Source organism: Cetorhinus maximus, chromosome 10, assembly GCF_964194155.1.
Source record: "Cetorhinus maximus chromosome 10, sCetMax3.hap1.1, whole genome shotgun sequence".
Lineage (NCBI taxonomy): Eukaryota > Metazoa > Chordata > Chondrichthyes > Lamniformes > Cetorhinidae > Cetorhinus > Cetorhinus maximus.
The window spans coordinates 95656119-95675561 of NC_135888.1; the positions used below are offsets into that span (position 1 = coordinate 95656119).

A 19443-nucleotide genomic window follows, 5' to 3' on the forward strand; every position below is an offset into this window, starting at 1 on the left:
GGACAGGGTGGATAGGGAGCAGCTGTTCCCCTTAGTCGAAGGGTCAGTCACAAGGGGGCATAAGTTCAAGGTGAGGGGCAGGGGGTTTAGGGGGGATGTGAGGAAAAACTTTTTTACCCGGAGGGTGGTGACGGTCTGGAATGCACTGCCTGGGAGGGTGGTAGAGGTGGGTTGCCTCACATCCTTTAAAAAGTACCTGGATGAGCACTTGGCACGTCATAACATTCAAGGCTATGGGCCAAGTGCTGGTAAATGGGATTAGGTAGGTAGGTCAGGTGTTTCTCACGTGTTGGTGCAGACTCGATGAGCCGAAGGGCCTCTTCTGCTCTGTGATTCTGAGTTCTGTGATTGATCTGTTGGTTGTGGGATTGCTTAGCTCTGTCTATCACTTGCTGCTTATGATGTTTGGCATACAAGTAGTCCTGTGTTATAGCTTCACCAGGTTGACACCTCATTTTTAGGTAAGCCTGGTGCTGCTCCTGGCATGCCTTCCTTCACTCTTCAATGGACCAGGGTTGATCCCCTGTCTCAATAATAATGGTAGGATGGGGGATATGTCGGGTCATGAGGTTACAGATTGTACAATTCTGCTGCTGTTGATGGCCCACAGCACCTCATGGATGCCCAGTTTTGAGTTGCTAGATCTGTTCGAAATCTATCCCATTTAACACAGTGGTAGCACGATGGAGGGTGTCCTCAATGTGAAGGAGGGACTTCATCTCCACAATGACTGTGCAGTGGTTACTCCTACACATCAGATATATCCGTGGCAGGCAGGTTGGTGACGATGAGATCAAGTATGTTTTTCCCTCTTGTTGGTTCCCTCACCAACTGCCGCAAGACATGCGGCAGCTATGTCCTTTAGGATTTGGCCAGCTCAGTCAGTAGTGGTGCTACGGAGCCGCTCTTCATGATGGACATTGAAGTCCCCCACCCAGAGTGCATTCTGAGCCCTTGCCACCCTCAGTGCTTGAAGGAGGAGCACTGATTCATCAGCTGAGGGAGGTACATCGTAATCAGCAGGAGATTTCCTTGCCCATGTTTGACTTGATGCCATGAGACTTCATGGGGTCTAGAGGCAATGTTGAGTGCTCCCAGGGCAGCTCCCTCCCGACTGTATACCACTGTGACGCCACCTCTCCTGTGTCTGCCCTGCCGGTGGGACAGGACATACCCAAGGACAGTGATGGTGGTGCCTGGGACATTATCAGTAAGATATGATTCCGTGAGGACGACTATGTCAGGCTTGACTAGTCTGTGAGACTGCTCTCCCAATTTTGGTACTAGCCCCCAGATGTTTTTAAGGAGGACTTTGCAGGGTCGACAGGGCTGAGTTTGCCATTGTAGTTTCCGTTGCATAGGTTGATGCGAGGTGATCCGTCCAGTTTCATTCCTTTGTTGAGACTTTGTGGTAGTTTGATACAACTGAGTGGTTTGCTAGGCCATTTCAGAGAGCATTTAAGAGGCAATCACATTGCCATGGGTCTGGAGTCACATATAGGCCAGACCATGTAAGGTCAGCAGATTTCCTTCCCTTAAGGACATTAGGAACCAGATGGGTTTTTACATCAATCAACAATAGTTTCATGGTCATCATTAGACTTTTAATTCCAGATTTTTATTGAATTCAAATTCCACCATCTGCCGTGGTGGGATTCGAACCCAGGTCCCCAGAGCATTATCCTGGGTCCCTGGATCACTAGTCTAGCACGATGGCACAGTGGTAATAATTGTGAGCTGTCATTGTCTAAGGATGTCCCCGATGCTGCAGTACCTGATCATGATGATCCAGTGAGAGAATCTCACGTCGCAGATTCTCCAGGAGCTCTGTAAATAAAGTTAACTGTTTCAAGTAAGAAACTTGTCTGGTACACCAAGTTTATTATAATGTCCCCTTAACATCAGATTGTTAACTAGTTCTGGTTACTCATCACTAAATCCATAATGGCCTATTCCTTTGTTGGTTCTATTGTCCCACCCTGCTTTCTCATCCTTAAAATAGCCCTTCTTCCACCTGCTGTAATAGTGTATTTTATGAATATTGCAATTCTCCTTCTTTCCCAATTTCCCTGCATTTCTATTCAGCTCCCTTCAGCCTGTAGCCAGGTTCTGTAATGGTTACCACGTCATACACTTTAAGCTTTCACTCTCCATCAATCAGTCTCAGTGCCGTTGGCCCAACTCCTGTATTAAGACAAATCTGTATCTCTGCTTCTCAGTCCTTCCTGACCTGTTCCCTCCCTTTAGTAATGGGAATCCTATCCTCTGTCTGTCCTTGGAATGTCTAGTACAGTGATGTTATTCTTCCTTTAAAAATGTCACAGCCTTGTCTTTGTTCAATAGCACCAGCGCCCTTTGCATGATTAATCAATCATACAGACTTCTATTGAGCACAATCTTGCCACATTAAAAAGTTGCCAGATATTAAATCAACCATGTGTGCAACTCAAATGTTGGATAAAATAACTGAGCAGAGCACCCCCAGTGATCGGTACTTAGAGCCTTACTACTGTGGCTCCTACTGTTTCTAATCTGCATAAGTAACTTGGATTCTGAAACCAATGTAACTTATTCACATCAGAGTAGCTGATGAGACTAAATTGGGGTGGTTGGAGGTGGCATTGCAAGAGGAAGTGGGGTTTGACAGATCTCTTCAGACCAGCTGTAGTGGTTTGTCTAACATCTACCATGTGTTCCAAACCACAATTAGGCAGTCTGAACATAACAGTTTAACTGTAAAAAGCTTTTGAGTACAATGCAACTGTTACAACAACTTGCATTTATTTCACACCTTTAATGTAATAAAACACCTCAAGGTACTTCACAGGAGCACAATCAGACAAAAATTGGCACCGAGCCAAAGAAGATATTAGTATGGATGACAAGAAATTCATCAGAGGTAGATTTGGAAAAAGCATCTTAAAGAAGGCGAGAGAGACGTGGTGAAGTTTAGGGAGGAAATTCCAAAACTTAGAGCTTAGATGAGGCACTGCTACTAATATTGAGACAAACAACAGAGTTGGAGGAATGCAAAGTTCTTGAATGGTTGTAAGACTGGGAGAGTTAAGTGGGGGCCAAGGCCATGGTTTGAACACAGAGCATGTTAAGATTTCGGTAGCAGAGATTTGGACGAGCTTAAGTGATGGATAACGGAAAATGGTAGACCAGCCACAAGAGTATTGGAATAGTCACCTCTGGAGTCTGGTGGTAATGGAAGGATGGATGAGGGTTTTAGTAGCAGATGAGCTGAGGCAGACGTGGAGAGGGGTAATGTTACAGAGTTGGAATTAGGTGGTCTTTATGATGGAGAGGATATAGGGATACAGGATATAGCATAGTCCAGGGTCAAATAGGACACAGAGGTAGTGAACAGACAGGTTCAGCATGAGGCAGTGGCCAGAGAAGAGATGACTTCAGTATTGAGGGAAAGGGGTTTTTGGTAGGGGTCAAAGACAATGGCTTTGATCTTCCCAATGTTTAACTGAAAGAATTTGTGGCTCATTGAGGACTTTATGTTGGACAAGAAATCTGACATTCGGGGCAATGGAGGGTTTGAGAAAGGTAGTGGTGAGATACATTACAACACTAACTACACTTTTAAAATATGTCCTTGACTGTAAAGTTCTTTTGGCTGTCTTGTGATGGTGAAAGATGCTATATAAATGCACATCCTTCTTTTATTCTTTTTTGCATATTCTTTGTTCTATTGATGTTAGGCCCTCCTCGTTTTCTATTCACCTTGTCTCTCCTCCCCGTGTCCTGGTATTCTTACCCCTGCCAAATTAGTTTAAATCCACCTCCATAACACAAGTTAATTGCTCACGAGACCATTACACTGGACATATGGCACAGAAACATGCCATTCAGCCCAAACAGTTCATGTGTTAATTAGTCTTAACCCTGTTGTGATGCAACAAATTCGACTTTTGTACCGGTTCTTCCTCCCTGTACTGGAACCCGACATCACGTCATCAGTTAACATCACCAAGTATCAACATGTAAATGAGAAAAAAATCAAAAGTCAAGGATAGATTACTGAGCAACCACAGAGGTAATGATGTGAGGATAAGAAGAGAATGCATTGCAGGAGATTCCCTGACAATGACAGAATAGGTGAGGGCAGTATCACTCAGGTGGACTATGAAGGGGAGCCATTAGAGGAAGATGGTGTGGTAAACCATGTCAAAGACTCAAAATAGAACAAAAAAATTGAGGAGGGAGAGTGTAGCATGGTCAAACTCATATAGGATGTAATTTCTAACTTTTATTTAAGGCCATGTTAGTGGTGGGGCAGGGGCAGAAACCAGACTGAAGAGGTTCAAATATGGAAATACCTGAATGCAGACACCAACATGTTCAAGGACTGGAGAGGAAAGGGAGGTCAGACATGAGCCAGTAGATTGCAAGATCATATGGTTTTATCAGGAGGGTTTGATGACAGCAGATTTGAAAGTAAGGGAGACAGTGGACTGAATTTTCTTGAGACACCACAAGTCTCACCGCAGCGGCTGAAAAAATGAGATGACTTCATTTCCACGGATGATGGCACTTGGGGCATCATATTAGAGGCCTCTACTGACACTTTCGTCCAATTAAGGATAAGGAGCTCCCAGCCCAATCTGAGAGCTGGTGGTTCGGCACTGCCACCGGTAATCGTGGCCATTTCTGAGGCTGCAGCGGCAGGGACAGAACGCGCCAATGGCCAGGCGCTCTCAAAGAGAGCTCGGGTAGGTTGAGGGAATCAGTTGAAGGGGGTGGGTGGTTGGGGTGGGCAGTTGCGGAACACAAATGGCACTGTTGCCAAGGGTCCACATTGGCATCGGGGCCCCTCCATGAGCAATGGTGTGCTCTTAAAGGAGACACAAACCTCCCCCCCACCCCGTCACCATAGCCCGCTGGGAGGCCGCCAGGTTTCACTGTGCGGTCTGCCCATGCGGCAGCAGGCCCTCTCAACTTGGGCAAAATGCCCACGGAGGTGGAAAGTAAGGTGGAAAGGTGGCTTAATTGGCAACCCAGCAGATGGCCGTTCCGCCAACTTTCCCACCACTATGCCATATTGCCAGCAGCAAGAAGAAGTTTGGCACCCCTCCCAACACCTTCCCCCCGACCATTTTGCCAGCCCTCCAGCCTGCCAGCCTATCACCAAAGGGCCTGGAAAGTTCTAGCCAGTAGCTGAGGAAAAGCAATTGTTTGCAATATCAGGAGGCATTGGGTCAGGAACAGAAGTTGGGTAGTCAGCAGCTTTGAGGTAATAAGGAAAGAAAGTGGTTCCCATGGACCAGATGAGCTTGAGAAGGCATTAGAGGAGAAGAGAAAAACTAAAGTTTATTAAAATTAACAGATACGATGGTCTATAGGCCATCGTTTCTTCTATTTAAATACTGAACATATCCAACAGCTAGATTTACAAATAAACAATTGTTCTATTATATTGCAACAGATTTTTTATTTAGATCCTATCTTGAATGAAACAGGTGAACATGAAAGTTACATTTTTGTACATTTGAAGGATTCATATATGGTCACTTTACTCCATACTCAAAATGTATCATTTTGGGCAAAAACATTGCTAGTTAATAGCCGTTAGTTGGTAAGTTTGAGTGACAGTTCATTTTCTTGCAAAGGGAGTTGTAACAGTTCTTGTAGAACAAAGAAAAGTACAGCACAGGAACAGGCCCTTCGGCCCTCCAAGCTTGCGCCGATCATGTTGCCTGTCAAACTAAAACATTTTGCACTTCCGGGGTCTGTATCCCTCTATCCCCATCCTATTCATGTATTTGTCAAGCTGCCTCTTAAACACCACTATCGTACCTGCTTCCACCACCTCCTCTGGCAGCGAATTCCAGACACTCATTACCCTCAGCGTAAAAAATTTGCCCCACACATCACCTCTAATGTTTTCTCCACTCATCTTAAATCTATGTCCCCTAGTAATTGGCTCTTCCACCCTGGGAAAAAGCTTCTGACTATCTACTCTGTCCATGCCACTCATAATTTTGTAAACTTCTATCAAGTCGCCCCTCAATCTCCATCGCTCTAGTGAGAACAATCCGAGTTTCTCCAACCTCTCTTCATAGTTAATAACCTCCAGACCAGGCACCATCCTGGTAAACCTCCTCTGCACCCTCTCCAATGCCTCCATGTCCTTCTGGTAATGTGGCGACCAGAATTGTACACAATATTCCAAGTGTGGCCTAACCAAGGTTCTATACAGCTGCAGCATGACTTCCCAGCTTTTATACTCAATACCCCTGCCGATGAAGGCAAGCATGCCATATGCCTTCCTGACTACCTTATCCACCTGCGTTGCCACTTTCAGTGACCTGTGGACCTGTACACCCAGATCCCTCTGCCCATCGATGCACTTAAGGGTTCTGCCATTTACTGTATAATTCCTGCCTGTATTAGACCTTCCAAAATGCATTACCTCGCATTTGTCCAGATTAAACTCCATCTGCCATTTCTCCGCCCAAGTCTCCAACCGATCTATATCCCGTTGTATCCTTTGACAATCCTCTTCACTATCTGCAACTCCTCCAACCTTAGTGTCGTCTGCAAACTTACTAATTAGCCCAGTTACATTTTCTTCCAAATCATTCATGTATACTACAAACAGCAAAAACCGCAATCATTTTCTTCAAAATCACTGCCCATCCTTCATGCCCCAAAACACAAAACTACAAAAAAATAGCATTTCTACAGCAAAGCTCTAATGTCAAGACACTAAGAATATCTGGCTACAATGTCTGATGCAATAATTCCTTCAGGGAATTATTCCAACAGCTAAAATTGAACATGCTTATAAAATTAGAACAAATGGGTAAATGGAAATTTATAATTTAGATAAAGATTATGGAAAGGTCACCGCAATGATTTAAATCTTTTTAAAAGAACATCTGAATACCTTAACTTTAATTATTGGTTTGTAAAAAATGCTTCAAATTTAAATACCTAAACATACACATATGTAACTGTCATAAAACATTTTGATCCAAATACTTCTTACTGAGCAATTTGGTTATTTTGGGCAACACACTTTATATAAATACATTAATATAATCAGTGTTGTTCATTGAAAGAAAGACTAGCATTTACATAGCATCTTTCATTACCTCAGTGCATCCCAAAATGCTTTAGAGCCAATGAAGTACTTTAGAAGTGTGGTCACTGTTGTAATGTAAGAAATGTGGCAGACAATTTGCACAAAGCAAACTCCCACAAGCAGTAATGGGATGATGACCAGAGAACCAATTTTTGTGAGGTTGACTGAAGGATAAATATTGGCAAGAACATCTGGGAATCATTCCCTACTCCTCTTCAAAATAGTGCCACACAATCTTTTACATCCACCTGAGGAAGCAGATGGGAACTCAGTTTAACATTTCATCCAAAAAAACAGAACCTCCAACAGTGTAACACTTCCTCAGTACTGCACTGGAGGGTCAGCCTTGATATTGGTACTCAAGTAATAGAATATAACCTGAACCCACAACCTTTTGACTCAAAGGCAAGAGTGCTACCCACTGAACTACATGGACAAACTTATCCTTTCCTGGTATTGTTTACTAAGTTCTCTAAAGTGTTACGCTATAGTTTTTGTCAGAAGCATCGGCCCAGATCTTCCGATCCCTGGATAGTCGGAAGTCAGACAAACCCCGGAAGATGCTCTATAGGACCCCTCAGAAGTCGAAACACATTGACTGTGTGGGGATTGCCCAGGAAGTATGATCTTCCGATGGGCAATTCGTCTGCTCCCCGGGACCCTCCACAAAAGTTTCTAACTCTGAGTAGAGTCGGAGACTTTGGACTATTCAGGCTTACTTGCCTGGATAGTTACCCAGGAAATGTTAGACAGAAAAATCCTAGCCTAATTCCTGGGTAGCTATAAAACTGACCTGCGAACACTCACACTGACCCCTCCCCAACCCACACTGCCTGACTCCCCACCCGACCTCCCCCTCAACCTGACCTGACTAGCTCTCGCCACCAAACAATCCCCCTGATCCAACCTGACTAGCCCCCAGCCTGACAACCCCTCCTGACCCGACTATCCCCTGACCCATCTACCCACTCACCCACCTGCCACCTTACCCACTTGTCACCCTAACACATCATCCACCTGCTTCACAACCCACCTGCCATCTACCCACCTCTCACCCAACCCAGCTCCCATCCTACCACCTCATCCACCTGCCTCCCTGCCCGCCTTCTATCCTAACCACCTGCCATCCTACCCACCCAACCCACCTGCTACCCTAATCACCTATCACCCTCCCCAGCTGCCATTTTGTCACCTTAACTACCGGCCAACCAACCCACCAACCACCCTACCCAGCCGCCACCCGGCCTCTCTACTCAACCACCACCCCACCCCCTTATACACTAATCTTCTCTCAATAGCTTTTCAGAGAAGCTTTTGGACATTTAAACTCTTTACTTACCAGAACCTGGCAGCTAGTGCCCTAAAAAAGGGGGCCTGGCTTGTCTTCCCCTGACAATCCAGTGCAATGAAGAAGCAGTTCCATTTCAGGTACATTCTACAGTTCTGGAGAAACCGAGTTCGGAAATTCTGGTCAGAAACGTAGAGCTTCAATGTGGCGCAGAAAAGTAGGAGGGGATTGGCAATCCGATGGTGACTGACACTCCTTGGAGGATTCGGGCCATTAATGATAGATTAAAATTATTGGCTTGTTAAATAAGAAAAGCAATTTTGAAAATTAGACATTGAAGAAGTAATTTTCTGCCGATGGAGTGCCTTGCCTGCTGGCAACTCATATTGGGAAATTATGGATGCTTTGCCCACCATTTTACATCCCGCTATTTTAAAAGAAGACTCAAATATTCTAGCTAAGAAGTTCTCCAATGGAATCACTTTAGATCACATCATAATTTCTACATGAATTATCCAGCCATTTTCAAACAAGTCACTAAAGTGCTGTATTCTTATAAGAAAATAAAGCAAGCAACTCAGTTGCTTAGATAATGTGTTACCCAGTATGGAACTGAAGTCATACAGATTAGGCAGATTCCAAATTAGATGCCTGACTTGTGCTTACTCAGTTGCTCACAATAGTATTTGACCCAGCTTCAATTACAGGCAAAGAAAACAGTATCCCATCTAGTCATCCCATTGGAGAGTGTATAGGCAGGTATATGAATGTTGGCTGAGTGCAGCACTGTGTACAGTTATGGTGCCCACCCCCCCCAGCCATTCTGGATAGCCAGCATTTTAGAAGAGAGAAAAGAAATGAAGAAATAATTAAGAAAGAAAAGGCAATGAATTATGAAACAAGGAAGAAGAAAACATTATGTAGTATCTCCATCCAAATAAAGCCAGTGTAATTATATCCCAAGGAAATTCCATATTTTGAAAGGATTTGTATCTCCAACTATTTGCATGAAGCTTTTAAACATAACAGTTTTCTCGCAAAGGCAGCAGTTACCATTCACAGTTCCAGATGAAATCTTAAGTGACAGATGGAACTTGTATTAGGATTTTTCGATTCTCCAGCAAGGTGTTTTTTTTTTAACAGGAGCCATCCACCCACCTTACCACCAGTAAGTTTTTAAAAATCTCATCCAGGAACATATTTTATAATTAAAATCAATGGGGGAATGTTTATAAGGGTAAGCGGGTGAGGTGTTAAATGGGTAAGAATTCTGAGTGCAGCAAGAAGCTGATTCCAACTCACCGACTTCTGGGTTTTACTAAGGTGGGACAAAGGATGGCAAGCCAATCCGATCACAGGAAGCAGGGTGGCATTTAACACATTAATGAGATTGGAAGCCTCATTTTTAACCAGATTTGCAGATATAGCAATGGACATTCCAATTACTTCAGGAAACCCGTCAGCTGCAGCAGGACGAGGACAGCCTTGGGGAGAAGGTAAGTTCCTCCACAGCATTTCTTGTGGGTGTGAAGAAGCAGACGTGGTTCCTCCCGGCCATCTAAACTCTCCTACCATCAGATTCTAAACCCAACCCTCACGAACTACCCTGCCCCCCAATATTGGATCCTAGCCTGTCCCGGGATCAGACATTACTTGAGATTAGAACTCTCCTCCAAGGTCAGTGATTGAGCCTCACTCTGGGATCAGACTTTCCAATCAGGCCACACTCCCACCCACCCCGGGAACGGACTCCCCACATTGGGATCAATGCCCCTATGGTTGAGGATCAGGCCTACCTGGCCCTATGGTGTGCTCCCCACCTGACTGGAAGCCAAGCATGACAGACACATGGGAAAAGCACCATCTTGACTTGCAAGTATATTAACCATTCCTTCACTGTCACTGGGTCAAAACCCTGGAACTTTCTTCATAACAGCACTGTGGATGTACCTACACCACATGTACAGCAGCGATTCAAGAAGGCAACTCACCACCACCTTCTCAATGGCAATTTTGGATGAGAAACAAATGCTGGCCTTGCCAGTAATGCCCTTATCCCTATAAATGAATAAAAAGAAATAAGGCAGCATCCAGGAGGGGGAACCTTTTAGGGTTAAAGGTCACACATTGAAGAGTGCCATCATTCTTTGGAAACAGCCCAATGTAACTGCAAAACTTGGCAACTGCCTACCAATTGTAAAGGGAAAGGAGGAGGCTGTTTTGCTCTGATCCCGCCCCCCACTCTTTGATTCTGGCTATTCTCCCCATAGCCAATGAATAAGGGGACCGATGTAGAATTTTAAAAAATCATATTGATTTTCCTCTGGTGACCACATTCACCCCTATACAGGCTGGTAGGTCTCAAGTTGCAAGATATTCCTTTCTCCAGAGGTTCAGATTGAGCTAGTACAACAGGAACTCCTGGGGCAGAATTTTCCCCCCGTCGGGGGGAAGTTCAAGACCAAGCGCGTGGAGGCGCACCTCCGATCGGTGCTGCCAATCGGGGGTGCGCCACCATTTTACATTACGTTACATTACGCTATGCGCTCTCTGTGCGGGCGGGGGGGGATTTCCCTGAGCCAAGAGTGCGCTCTTTCATGCATGCGCACGAACGAGAGCACTCATCTCCCTGAGGCTAAGTGCTGCCACAGCGAGATCGGCTCCACAATAAAAAACCTTAAAAATACAAAAACAAAGAATTTCCCTGACATGTCCGCTCATGTGACACTGTCACATGAGTTGGGACATGTCCATCACTTTTAGTTACACTTTTATTAAAAATGCAAAAACCTACATGAAACCTCATCCCGTCTGTGGATGAGGTTTCATGCTTTTTCTAATTCCCGCCAGGGCTCCCGGCCTGTGGTCCATTAATAACGTTAAGTACTTTGTCAATGGCCTCAATAGGCCATTGACAGGTCGGCGGGCACACAGCTGATTTGGCTGAGTCCCCGCCTACTTGAAAACTGAAATGAAGTGGGGTGACGTCGAGAGTTCTGCCCGACATCATTTTACGTGTCGGTGAGCGGGCCCCGCCCCCCGACCGGGAAATCCTGGCCCTGGTGTTGAAAGCTCCCCCACCACCCCAATTCTGAATACAATTTGCCTTGTAAGGGGCCTTCGGACATACTAGCCCTGACAAGGAACACTGAAGTTTTTTTTTGCTATTTTCAGAGGTGTTTCACCAGTCTCCCACTTGAATGAGAGCAGCAGACTGGTGGAACCTACATTGATTTTTAGATCTGATTAATGTATTTAATCTTACTGCTGTCTCCTTTGTATCTCTTTGGCTCTTAACCAAAGCTGGCAAAGCTTACTCATTATGAGGAGTGATCTATTATTTTCAATTAAAAAAGCAATCTTGGTACATCTTACTTACTGCAAATCAGCCATTATAGCCTTGAGATATCTGAGCTGTGCTGGCAGGATTGTGGAGACTTGTGCACTCTCATACATTCTTTGAATTTGTCCACCAGTCCAACATTATTGGACAATAATTTTGGTGTCTCTTTAACCAATCTTACTTTACAATTCAACACATTGGGCTGAATTTTGCCCTTGACGGGCGGGCGGGCAGCCGATTGCTGCTGCCGAAACGGGCCCTGCCGCCATTTTATGTGGGCGGGCCAATTAAGGCCCGCTCAGTGTGACGCCCGACTGGAAGCGCTATGCGCTTCCTGTGCGGGCGGGGGGGGGAATTCCCCAACTGCGAGAGTGCGCTCTTTCCTGCATGCACACGAAAGAGCACACATCTCCCTGAGGCTAAGTGGTGCCTCAGGGAGATCGCTGAAAGGTCGTGAAAGTTTAAAAATAGAAAAATAAAAAAATCATTAACATGTCCCCCCATGTGAAAATGTTACATGAGATGGGACATGTTAATAAAGTCCACAAAAACTTTATTAAACCTTTTTAAAGCCGAAATTAAACCTCATCCTGCCAGTGGATGAGGTTTGTTAAAAAATCACTTACCCGCCTGCCCGTTGGGCCCGTGCGCCAAGCCGAAGTTCGCACGGGCTTCTCAAAATCAGCGTCAATTGCCGACTTAAGGGCCTTTAATTAATGGCGGGTGCATGTCGCGCTGCATAGCGATGCCGCGCGCTGACGTCGGGACACTTGGGCGACATTTTAAGCACCAACGTGCGGGCTCCGCCACACGCGCGTCAGCCAGAAAATTCAGCCCATTGTATTGTGTGTTAAGATCTCCAGTTGAGGTCATCTTAGAGTCCATTTCATTAATTTTCATCACTGCCTTGCCAGGTACTAAGCTACCTCCTCCACCTGATTTAGAAAATAATTCAGTCTGAAAGAATGTGTTCTTTTAAGATGATTTTAGAGCAAGCTCCTTCAGGCAGGTAACCTTTCCCTTGCTGCTGTCATTATGATTCTGGCAGAAATGCTCAATACAAGATTTTCATATGGCTTAGTGATTATCTCTGCATTGGCCCCTACTCACTGATGTATTGCATTTAAAATCCTCATCTTCAGCTTTACCTCTGCAAACTCTTCCAGAGTTAGACTGCCTCCCACAGCCTTCATCTTCCAACTATTGCCTTCTGTGCATGCCACCCTCATTTCATCCTATTGTCCATGGCGGTGCTGTCATATTGCCCTAGACTTTGCTCTTTGAAACTCCCTTATGAAATTCTTCCACCTTTCTACCTTTCCTCACTTAAAAATTATCTCAAAGACTTCAATAACTCCTGAACTTTCTTTTCTGGATCAGTGTCTCCATTCCCCCACTACTTCATAAAGAACTTGGAACATTTTATACAAGCTGCTATTCCATAGTGTTAGGCCCATTTTATGACCTCAGAGTTTCTGTAATACTTTCCAAAATAGATATTCTCTCATCATATTTTGGCTAATTGTCCTCCACCATTTACTCATATTTAGCTTACCATGGAGTGATTGCTAGTTCCTGGATTCTGCTGGCATTGGTCTAATATACTGGGCACCAACTCCCTCATTGCTGACTTGATCCAATGATTCGGTTAAGTTTTCAACAATCCTATTTGTTCTTGCTGCTTGTTCCATTATTTGGAATTTCTTGCAAGTTCTTACTGTACTTTTGGTGATTGTTCTACTTAAATATTTTCATACAAAAAAATCTAAGTAAAAAAAATTAAGTGACATCTGATTCATCTTATTGTCAAAAACGAAGACATGAGTTTCAATCTGTTTCCCTGTTGATTGCTCTAAATCTTACTCCCAATATTTTCTGGAACGTTTTAAGCAAATGTGGGTGCTTTTTCATTTCAGTTTTATCTACTTCTTGTAAATAATACACGGGAAAAGTAAAGTCCACCTCAACCATAGTGTCATTTGACGGAATGGAGATTACACAAAAAGAGGGAATAGATAATGCCAGTTCTGAATTGTCATGAAGGCACACACATTTTCCTCATAATTCAATTCAGAATGTTAAAGATGGTTAGACTTTTAAGTAACAACAGGTGAGTGACAGCACTGACTTTGAAATAAGGTATGGACAAGTCTCTTTTTTCAATTTGGGGCAGGTGGGGTGCTGAAGGTGCACCACGGGGTCTGTGGCAAACATGTTTCATAGGTGTCTAAATCCAACTCTTTGCTGAGTAGATAAATTAAATTGTCTTTTCACTCATTGTAAATTCAATTTATTAAATATTATTCGGTGCAGCAATTCAAGGATGGAGATCACAGCAGGAATGTTAATATAGAACCGTGGGTGAAACAACCAGATTATACATCTGTAATGTATTCTGAAACTGTACTGTGTCATTTCAAATAGATCCTGTCAAAATATCTACCACTGTTATCGCTGAAAACAATCAACCCAAAAGCAGAGAGCTAGGGTAGTTCAGTTGGAACTGTCAAAATGTGAAAAAGTTATGTTGAAAAGATATTTTAAATTCTTTTTTCAAAATGAAATAACACTACATTCATTCCAAGTAGAATATGCCAAAACATGCTATCCGGGGATAATTCCTCCACTCTTAGAGTGATTGTCAATGATGCTATTAATAAGGAAATGAATTAGAGGTCACCAACACAACATAGATGGACTATAAGCCCTCCACTGAATGATAACTTGCCTGCTGTTTCACCTCAGATGCATGAATCATTAGGGGTCAGTAAGGCACCTATTAAATGCCCTAACGTCCCTAGTTATTAGAGGAGCAAAGAAACAGGAGAAATCTTGTTTCAGGATTTTTTTTAACAATGTTTCCACTGGAAAACTTTACTTTTACATGTTGTACTTTCATTAAGACAAAGTGGGTCTACTTCAAAAAAGGTCACAGGCCACAGGTTTTAGTCATTTGACAAACGTTTATTAAAGCCTACAGAAGTCTTTAATCCCTTAGTCTCATTAATTTCTCCAGCACTATTTCTTTACTAACTTCTTTAAGTTCCTCATGCTTGCTATATATGGAACGCTTCGCAAATTTGTACAGGGACCAGGCTAATCTTCTCTGTATACTTCCAATTTTAGTGTATGTGCTGCTGAAGTAAGCTGTGTCCAACAAGTCAATGTGATGCGTCTAATGTGTCAGTGAAGACAATTAGCACGTTTTCTGCTTTTGTGTGCTAGTTTGCTTCTCATTTTCAGCCCCCGCCGCTGATCAGCAGCAATGTGAAAAAGAAAGCCAAATGTGTAATTCTCTCCCTGTCAGTACACAGCCTCTCCATTGGCAAGTCCTCAGCTATGCATCCTCGAGGCGACACATGAAGACTGGGTCCTCATGGCCCCAGGTAAAGCTTCAGAGGAACTTGGGAGGAGGTTTGCACCCCGTCCCCCCTTTCATGTAGTTTGCAGGCCCACCAGTATGTGGACTTGCCCTCGCACTCATGAACTAAACTCCCAGCCACGGGTGAATAGCTCTACTGCCTTGTGGGTACCTCAGGAGAGTTGAAAGCTAAGGGAGTAAACCCTGACAAAAATCTGGAGTGGACCCAAAGGTGGACTGATGTTTTAATATGTCATCTTTCGGATAACTCCTGCAACCAAACCGACATCAGCATAATGTTTTGCATTCCCTTGGACTCGACCAGGGAGGTTGAGAGGGGGGCCCTGATGTTTTGGGCAGCCCGCATCTCCATAAATTTTGCCCAGGTTTGCGCCCTAGAGAGGACACAATGCAGAGCGTTAACACAACATGGGAGATGAGACAGCAATTACAAGTGATAAGCCCAACTCTATTGGCGTAGAAAATGGGTGCTATGAGCTGTCTCCGATGGTGGGAGGGACCAATATGACCCCACTGGTCAACCACCACCCACCCTAAGTCGGGCAACCCCTGGCCAGTAAGGTGCTGACCCATCATGGTCCATCTGCTTGAATGGGTCCTTGGAGCTTAGAGTCTCTGCTTAACAAGTGGGACAGAACCCATCACACAAGGCATACAAACAAAAATAAAGAAGATACCAACTCTTCAATTGGCAAGCTGGAAAATCAGGACCATGCGCATGGAACTGAGAGACAACTTGCAGCTGGTTGACCATGTGCACAAGACAGCCGTGATCGATATGGAACATGATAGTCTGAACGCCGACATAGCATCCCTATAAGAAACCAGGCTCACCAAGAGAGGATCACTTAAAGACAAACACTACACCTTCATCTGGCAGGGGAAAAGTTCAGAGGAAACATGTGAGCAAGGTGAAGGCTTTGCTGTAAGGAAATTGCTACTCTCAATGAAAGAACTCAACACAAATGGCTCACAAAATGTTTTCTCCATCTGCCTCTCAACTCTAACAGGACCAGTTAACCTCATGAGTATCTATGTTCCAACGCTGTGCTCCACTACCGAGAAAGGAGACCAGTTCTATGTGGAGATGGACACTTGTCATCAGCGGAATCCCTCAGTCAGAAATACTAGGGGATTTCAACACAAGAGTGGGAACAGACCATGAGGCATGATCTCCTGCCTCAGACATCTTGGCCTGGGAAAGATAAGTGAGAACAGAGAGACGCTGCTTGAACTTTGCTGCTACCATGAGTTTAGTCAGAATAAACCATGCCACAAGGTGTCCTGGAGGCATCCAAGGTCAGGGCATTGGCACCAGCTGGATCTGACCATCATCAGATATGATTCTCTGAACAGCATTCTCAACAATGCAGCTACCACAGCACTGACTGTAATATAGGTCACTCGCTTGTGTGCGCAAGGGGGAGGATGCAACCCTCGAAGTTTTTTCATTCAAAGCAGAAATGCCATCCTCGTATCAATGTCAGCCATACTGCTGAACCAGATAAAAACCAACCATGACTCAATTGAACAGGCAGTCTCCAGCATCCCCACACAGAGTGCCAAAGCGAAATGGAACATACTCTGAGACACAAACTACAATACTGCACTCTCAAGAGAAGCAACAGCAGAAAAATACAGACTGGTTCGAGGCTAACATCACTGTGATGGAACCCATCATTAAAGCCAAGAGGCTCACTCTCATTAATTACAAGAGAGATCCGAATGAGAAAACTCTGAATGCACACAGAGCCACTAGAAGAAAAGTCCAAAAGACCACTATGTGGTGCTCCAATGACTGCCAGAATATCCAAGTGCCTTTTAACACAGGGAATGTCAGGGGCATGTATGAAGGGATTAAAAATTACATCTGGTCCATCAACAAAGAAAATGGCTCCATTAAAAGCAAAGGCAGGGAGGTCATCATCGACTATAGTAAACAATTGGAGAGATGGGTGGAATACTACCTTGAGTTGTGCACTAGGGAAGACGCTGTCACCGAAGAAGTTCTAGACACCATAGAAAGTCTGTCTGTCATGGAAAAACTGGATACTGAACCCACAGTGGAGGAGCTTAGCAAAGCTATTGTCTCGCTTGCCATGGGCAAAGCTCCAGATGCTGATGCTATACCACCTAAACTCATCAAGCACAGGAAACTGGCACTCCTGCAGCATCTGCACAAACTCCTGTCTCTGCTGGAGGGAGAGGGCAATGATTGTGACCCGATACAAAAACAAGGGCAACTGCAGCAATTACAAAAACTATTGAGGCATCTCCCTGTTAAGCATCGTGGGAAAAGTATTTGCCCATGTTGCTTTGTCCGACTGTGGACCCTGGTTGAATGCATCTATCCAAAATTCCAGTTCAATTTCAGAACTAGAAGATCTACAATTGGCATAATCTTCTCAGTTCAGCAAGAGAAATGCACAGAACAAAGGAGGCAATTATATATTGCCTTCATCAATCTCACCAAGACATTTGACCATTTGAGCAGAGGTGTTGTATTTAAGCTGCTGGAGAAAACTGGCTGCCCAACGAAGCTGCTCAATTGTGATCTTCTCTTTCCATAGCAACATGATGGGTAAAGTCAGCTCTGATGGGGCAACACTAGAACCCTTTGAGATCTGCAATGGGGTCAAACAGGTTTATATTCTGGCACCAACACTCTGGCATGTCTGAACCCAAATCCCAGAGGAAAGGAGTTTTTTATCTTTAATATGAAAATGAGTAAACAACTTGAAGGTTGAAACAGTATTGGATTTACAAACTGTCATGGAGTTTTGTTCATTTTGCCGAACTGAGTGCTTCTTGATAGCTGTTAAGGTTGTTTTTAAAGCACATGGTTATTAAACTAGAGGTCTACTTTGCATTATAGAACAGTGTTGCCATAAATTTGTACATTTCAGGCATTTGTAGTTGACAGCAATGCACATTCTTTATATCTTATGAGAAAATAGACTGCTTTCATTGACATGGTTATAAATTGCTTTTACTTTTACAGGAAATCATTTTTGTGCACAAATGTATTTGTGCTCATTAGAAAGAGGAATGATAGTGCTCTGAAATGGGATGCCTTTCAACTCTGCATCCAATCACTGCACAAGCACTCTCACATTAAGCGCTCCATAGGAAGCATGCAGTGGGACGGAGACCCAGCCTTGCATTGGATTTTATAGCGCATAAACCTGACAGGGGCTGAGTTTTGACATTATAATTGAAAAGACCTTAATCTGATCTATCCAGCCAAATTCAAATGCTCATCCTAGAAGTTAAATCTATGCCACCAAGTCCTTCACAGCTTGTACAAGTTTCACAATTTTGACTGATTCAGCACCAATGAAGTACTTCAGAATAACATTTAAAGGGACATGAAAGATCGAGACAAGCAACTGGTTCCCAATCTTACTCTTGGAACAACTGTTCAGAGCAGGCTGAGCACCTCCCCCACTTTGCTATGCCTCCTAATGTCCATCAACAGAGCAGCAGAGAGAGACAGCCAAAAGTGACGATTTCTTATCCTGACTCACAGCAGGAGATTGCTACTTAGTAGTTTCATAATTATGACGTTTATAAGATTGTTATGTTTTTGAACTGTGTCTTTAAATTTAAGATGAAATAAAGAGGGTCATTGGATCTATTCTAAAGTCTGTTTGGCAGTAAGCCTGGGTGGTTTATTGTTAGAGATCAAAGGAAGACTTAGATGGATTTTAGCTGCAAGATATTTACAATTGGAGACAATGGCAGCAGCTTGTGTGTTAACAGTGGAGAATGAGAGTCTCAAAAGAGCCAGAAAAGTATTGAGAAGGTCAGGTTGCAAACAGTTGTGCTTTAAACTGTCTTTTTAGTTCCAAGATGAAAGAGAGTTGGGCTCTCAAGAATAGCTTATCCACATTTCTACCTAGATACAAGGCTAATGTGTTTCATGTTGCCATGTGGAAGAGTGCAGAGAAAGTCATTTTTGAGATCAGGTTACAGGCTTCCCTACAAAATGAATATCACAGACAACAGTTCTCTGTGGTCAGCGAGAAGAGCGGCTGATTGGCTTGGTGAGCTACCACAACCAGATGTGGGAAGGAGATGGTCTCTAGTCGAAGAAACACATCCTGCAGTCATTTCAGGATTTCGGGAAGTTTGTCCTGACATGGCCAAAGTAGCACAGTCATCAGGACAGGCTTTATTGAAGGTGGTGGATTTAGGAAACTCTCTGAAAACTAAGGAAAGCACCTGGAGTCATTCATTCAATGTTACTACTCAACAAAACATGAACCTAATGGAAGCTGAGAGCAACAGTGGACTGTTTGCTACAAGGAACGTAATTCAGTGGAGAG

General features: G+C 43.9%; 1 protein-coding gene and 1 pseudogene across 2 annotated transcripts in view; both read right to left on the reverse strand.

The window, feature by feature from the left end:
* Window positions 1-19443, reverse strand: part of LOC144685850 (pro-neuregulin-2, membrane-bound isoform-like) — a 764146-nt gene that overhangs the window by 487043 nt on the left and 257660 nt on the right. The gene's annotated exons all lie outside the window — the stretch shown is intronic.
* On the reverse strand, window positions 14790-14879 carry LOC144686170 (U6 spliceosomal RNA; annotated as a pseudogene).